The sequence below is a fragment of the Vidua macroura genome, chromosome 6, assembly GCF_024509145.1.
Source record: "Vidua macroura isolate BioBank_ID:100142 chromosome 6, ASM2450914v1, whole genome shotgun sequence".
Lineage (NCBI taxonomy): Eukaryota > Metazoa > Chordata > Aves > Passeriformes > Viduidae > Vidua > Vidua macroura.
Window position 1 is genome coordinate 34,091,027 of NC_071576.1, and position 5,990 is coordinate 34,097,016.

A 5,990-nucleotide genomic window follows, 5' to 3' on the forward strand; every position below is an offset into this window, starting at 1 on the left:
GCCTTTCAAAGCATCTGCAGGAAATGGCACAGATAATTAGATGAGCTTGTTTTGATCACTTGTGGATTTTTGCACACCTCTATGTGTGCAATTTTTGAGGGTAGATCAGTTTCCTCAGTATATATCTGTTTGTGATCAAGGTGTAATCTACAGTGTGCTAAGCAGTGCTCCCAAGTGAGAGCACAAACCCCAGTCAAAGGCCAGTAACATGCGATGGAGGAAGGTAAGGGAGAAAAAAAGGCGTGTAAAAATGTAACTAAATAAAACTGAAATAGCCTGTTTCTTTTATGTTGCCTTACTCTTAAGATGTTGGTGATATGAGTACATTTGCGAAGACAAACCTTGCAACAATCTACCAGTCTCCTTGTGTCCAGGAGCTAGTTCTTGGAATGCAATGATGTTCATTAGCTTCCTGTGAGGAAGAATTATCATTTGAATGTAGATTTTTGCCTTTAGGCTATGTTTGGCAAAATAAGTTTTAGGTAAATTTAATCCAGTTTGCTTTTTATTGGTATTAAAAGCTTAAGTCCCATTCATTCTCCGTGGCCTTCCAATGATGAAGACATTGCTGTGGTGAGTCTTGCACTTGGGTAACTTGTCTGTGTTCTATAGGTAACTCTGTAGTAAAGGATGGGCTTATTTGATGTCTTCTGGAAGAAGAGCTAAAATAGCTGAAGTACATAAGCAAAAGCTCATTGAGTAAAAATTATATGTTTCCACACTTAATGGCTGTTTCCAGTGTAATAGGGTGTAACATGTGGCTGCTGCATGCCTTGTACTGCTGCATGCCTGTGTGTGACTTCATTATGTTGTGGTTTTCCCAGTGTGTAAGACTGTAAGGTTGCCAGGCTTTCAGCTGCTGGTGTAGGGTTGTGCCAGCCACACCTGGCACATGGGAAGGAGGTGACCTTGTAGGCGTGCAGGGCACGGGCAGCCGCAGGGAGGAAAAGTGTTTAGGTGCTGCTTCTGATTTCTTTCTGCAGTAGCTCTGAGCTAGACCTTACCTCCTTTTGCATCAAACAGGAGTGCTTCCTCACCAGACTTCACTGGGCAGGAAAGCTGAAATACTTGGTGTTCCAAAAATAAAAATCCCGTTGCTCTGGGGTTTCTTAATGCCTCATGATCAGACTATGTAAAGGGACTTGGTCAACTGGAAATTGCTATCTTTGCAGAAATTTCTCTGTATTTGTTCATGTAAGATTATGAAAAAGTTTGGAAGGTGAAATTTTACTTTACTTTTCAGATCATAGTGTGCTCATTGACAAAGGTGTGGTTATTTTGATATCCCACAGAAAACATCTGGTCTTTCGAAATTTGAAGGCTTGGTTATGCTGTTGCTTTTCTTCTCTGTGCAATGAGGTAATAAGCAACCAAGCTGTCCTGTATCTAAAGTTCAGACCTTGGCAGAGCAGCTGGGTGGCATTGCTTATACCTGAAGCTTCTTTTAATTTGCAGGGGAAAAAAAATCCTTTAATTATTGGGTAGGTGACAAATACACAGATCAAAGTGAGACTTTTGAGGCAAAGCTTGGCTTATAAGGTAGAAGTAATCATGGCTCTTGTAAAGAAGTTTAATGTTGGCATTACAGAACTGAGGGCAGACTTGGGAAAAGACAGTGTAAAAGTCTTTTGTCTCTCCTGTGATATATTGGCCTTGTCACCTTGACCTCCTTATCCTTGGCAGAGGGCAGATGCCACATGCAGAGTAACTCCAGCCACTGTCATTTTCTGCAGTACTGTGTGCTTCTGCTGAGGTGACACACACAACTGCTGCTCTGCTCTGACCTTTTCTTCTTAGGCTTCCACATGCAAAGGGATCACTGTCCAGCTCTGGTTTCAGATGATCCTAAATAGACAAGCTATCCCAAGATTCACACACGAAAACAATGGATTTTAGTTATCTCCACCAAATATGCCTTTTCTGGGAACTCTAGCAAGTCTGCTATGGTTTGACTGCTGTTAGCCACAAGCAGAGTGAATGATACTAGACAAAAAAAAAAAGCCTAGGAGTATTTGTTATGGAAGTCCATATTTAATCTCTCCCTGTAGCCTTTGGCTTGCTACAGCCTTTCTGATTTGCTAAAACTGTGCTACAACATTTCTGATTTCCCAGACTATGGATTGCCCTGTGTCTGAAAATGCATTTGAGATGCTTTTATAGGCAGTAGGTCTTCCTTCTCACATGGAAGAAATGGAGACTAGAGGTCTTGCGACTAATCGATTATGAGTTACTTCTGGTGACATAGAAAAACTTACATAACAATAACATAAACCATGTGCAGAAGCCTGAGATGCAGAAGGCTTTAGATTCAGAAGCCTGCATCCACTTTTCAGCTTCCATAGGTTTCTACACCACACGAGTGCACTGTTTTTGCTGCACTTTGGTGTGAAATGTATCCTTTTATAGTAGGATCATCAGTAAATGATGAAGGCAAAACATGTAAGAAAATGACACTTTGTTCTACAAATTCATCATCAAAAGTTGGCTTTCATAAGCTTAAAAGATAAAACTCCTGGTCCTAAGATGAGACTTCTAGACAACTGTCTCAGGAAGTACTTAGCCTAGCAGTAGCTAAAATTCTGATATGTCATCTCTTTTTGCCTCTAGCACTTTCTGCCTGTGGGGCTGTTAAGCCAGACACTTGCTTGTCTGGGTCTCTTCTGTGCTGCATTGCTTTTTCCACCTACTGCTTGGGAGGAGGCTGAAGAAGCCTTGCTGCCTCAGCAGTGGACTTGAACCCCACATAAGAGCTGTACACCAGGTACCTGGGACACTGCCTTTTTGTCTTCCTGTAAACAAATGCTTGGCTCTGCTGGAGACACTTATGGATTACTCTGCATATAAGAATGTTCATCTCTGGCTTCCTTCCTGAATTCCCTTCCATAGGCAGAGAGCAAATACAAAGTGAGATGTATGGGTCATGGCAATAATATACCCCAGAGTTTTTTAAAGAGGTGGAGAGGGGAGGCTGGGACATGTGACATGAATGGATCTGGAAAGTAATGCTGGCACTAGTTAATCTGGCCTGTCATTTTTTCATTTTATTTACTCCTGGCACTTGATTGTCAGACTAGACTTTTATACTGTGTTCTCTTTGTGGCTTAGACTGCTCAGCACTGTGGCAAAGTCCTTCTAATCCTTTTTGCTATCTGTCTCTGGTAACAGAAACTCAATTGACAGAATGAACACTTGAATTCCAGAGAGCGAGTGTGGATTCAGGCTTGGGAAGAATGAAGAACCAGCAAATATGGCAAGATCTTGTTGGGAAGGAGGGATTCTTACAAAGGTGAATTAACTTGTGTGCTCTATCTTGGTAGCTGTTGAGGGCCTTTGCTAGTGTCAGGAGTCTTATCTGCTTCCACAGATAAATGGTACCCACTAAAGTGGGGTTCAAATAGAAAAAGACCTTATTGATCTGGTTTGGGTTTTTTGATGAGACAATGAGAATGCATTAAGATTGTCCCTCTTGCCTTGTAACTTTGCTGCATGGCAGATCCCTGTGTGTGTAGCACTGCAGAAATAGAAGCTTTCTCAGCTGGCAGGCAAGTGTTCTGCAAGATGTTAGAAATACTGCTGCCATGCTCCTGCCTTCACGTTGTTTGAAGAAAGACATGTTTCTGGGTGCTCTGATTGGAACCAACTGTGTTGGTTGCAATTCTGAGCAGTTCTTTCAGGAACTGAAGATTGCTTTGCCATAGTGGTTGAGATGTACTGTGCTAACCAGGCTTACTGCTGCCAGATGCTGCAGAGCCTCCAGAGTGTTAACTGTAATCTGCTGATGACAAAACTGGTCTTTCAGTGTTGCAGCTCTGACTTGGCTGTGGATAAACCAGATTTATGTTAGGACTAAGCAAAACTCTTACATGAACATTCTTATCCTCCTCTTTTTGACATCTTGACGTAGAAAGCCCTGAGCTTGACTGTCTGGGCCAGAATACTGACAGTACCAGTTCCTTGGAAGGCCATATCTGGACTGGGAATGCTGTGTCTGTAACAGGGAAAAGGGAGCAGGCATTTTTCCTCTTAACTTGGAAGGAATGACCTATTACTTTTGCTTTTAAATATCAATGAACTCATTCTCCTTACCTCAGATATTGGCCATATGGTATTCCTGGTAAAAGTAGCAGATGTTCTTCTTCTGCTGTGTTTTGCTTTGGTACACAAATTCTCTTTGTTTTCTATCTGTCCTGTCTGCAGTGGGCTGTGATAATGCTCATCTTGAGTGTATCAGGTTATTGCCCTGATTTTCTAAATGTTCATTTAGAGATAAGACGGGGTGAATGAAATGTTGCTTGGGTAGCGAATCTGATGTGTGTATGTGTATAAGTAGTAAAAACCATGGTTCACTATGCTCAACTCAATAGTCCTCCTTCTGTTTTACTGTTACTTACAACCTTTGCACTTCATTCTTCAACTTAAGAGCATGTTCCACCCCACCATGGCATTTGGCAGCCTGGATGCAGGAGCTTGACAACTGCACCCCTAAAGAGATGTTCTTTGTAGTGTCTTTTGTTTGCATGGGGTATGTAGTACTATACACAACATTCACTTGTGACCAGTGTGTTGATATTTTATCTCTTGCTTTACTTTGGAAGGCCTGTGGTAATGACATGGGGTGATTCCCCTTTGGGGAAAACATGAGTCTCTAGAGGACAGATTCTGTCTTTCTGATGAAAGAAACAGAAGTGGGGAAGTGCTTACCTCAGGGCCCAAGGGGTTTGCCTCAGATCATGCACTGAAGAAACGTGGTAAGGAACTGCTCATCCTGTCTGTGTTCAGAAACCAATATCCCTTCTGGAAAACTTGTGTCTGGGTGCTTTTGGGCCCGTTGTTTTCTATTTGGTGCTGTAAGTTACCTGTGATGGTTTATGCATTCTGCTTAGCATGTGAGAGCTTGTAGTTTTCACATTCAGTGAGACAAGGTGGTCTTGTAGGAAGCTTTAACTGCAAAATACTGTCACTTGCAGGTAGTTCCAAACCTGGTGTGGCCCCTTAGCAGAGCCAGTCAACAGACTGAACTCTTTTAAGCATCTGCTTGTGAAGGAGACTGAAACCTAGTAAGGGAGAGTCTGTTTGATGATGGTGGGATTAATGACAAAGTTGTTCAGTTATGATAGATGGCTCTAAAATTTTAATACTGCTCTTACTACAAGACAAAACCACAAGAGTGAAACCTCCTGATTGCTGTGTTTGGGAGCAGGCTCATGTTCCCTGAGAATCCCACTAGGCCCAGTTACAAGGATGCCATGAAGCAGTGTTTTCATCTTTGTCCATAATCAAAAGAGGAACAGCTGCTCTGGGGGATAAAATGCAAGGAAAGGCTAGATAAATTCTAAGACATTGAGAAGAGACAGATTTCTTTGTAATAATCTCATTTGTATTTACAGAGTTACTACAGTCCTTGAAGTGCTGCCACAATGTCCACAGTTTAAGCAAAAACAACAACAAAAAAAAAGTTGTTTAAACTCTGATGGACAAGATCGGTGTTCAAAATGGCTGGAGATCTTCTGTAGCAAATCTGTGTTTCTCTGCCCCATTGCTCTCAGTAATTTACCCCGCACTGCCATAGTAGCACCTCATGTTCCGTGCTGCAGGAATGCTTTGGCCTAATATCAATCTCTGAAAGCTATGTTCAGTAGCAGCTCATGATCTCAGCCAAGGAGGGGGTGTATGCTTTATGCTTGTATAGGTTCTGCCTCTTAAGGAGGCATGGCTAAACTGGGAACAGTTAAAAAAAGATAACAAAATAAAACCCCTACACCCCATTCCCATCTCTCCTCCACTCCTGCCCCCCAACAGCTCTCCCCACCACAAAACCTGCAAACTTTCTGAAAGCTCATCTGGCATGGGAGAGGAGAGTTTGCTCTTTTTCCTGGAGCAGGAGATTCCTTTGTTCCCATTTGTGGTCGTTTAGGGAAGCCTTTTGCAGGTATCTACAGGGTGGTGATAATCCCTTGCACGAAGGAACACGGCCTCCAGTGTGTGTGCGC

General features: G+C 42.4%; 1 protein-coding gene across 6 annotated transcripts in view; it reads left to right on the top strand.

The window, feature by feature from the left end:
• SUSD6 (sushi domain containing 6) overlaps positions 1 to 5,990 on the top strand; it is a 78,507-nt gene that overhangs the window by 11,014 nt on the left and 61,503 nt on the right. Inside the window, exon 1 of one of the 6 annotated variants that reach the window (XM_053979836.1) lies at positions 3,267 to 3,286. The exons of the other annotated variants lie outside the window; for them this stretch is intronic. The gene's annotated coding sequence lies outside the window, so the exon portion shown is untranslated. Of the gene's footprint in view, positions 1 to 3,266; positions 3,287 to 5,990 lie in introns of those variants that run through there. 6 annotated transcript variants of the gene reach the window in all.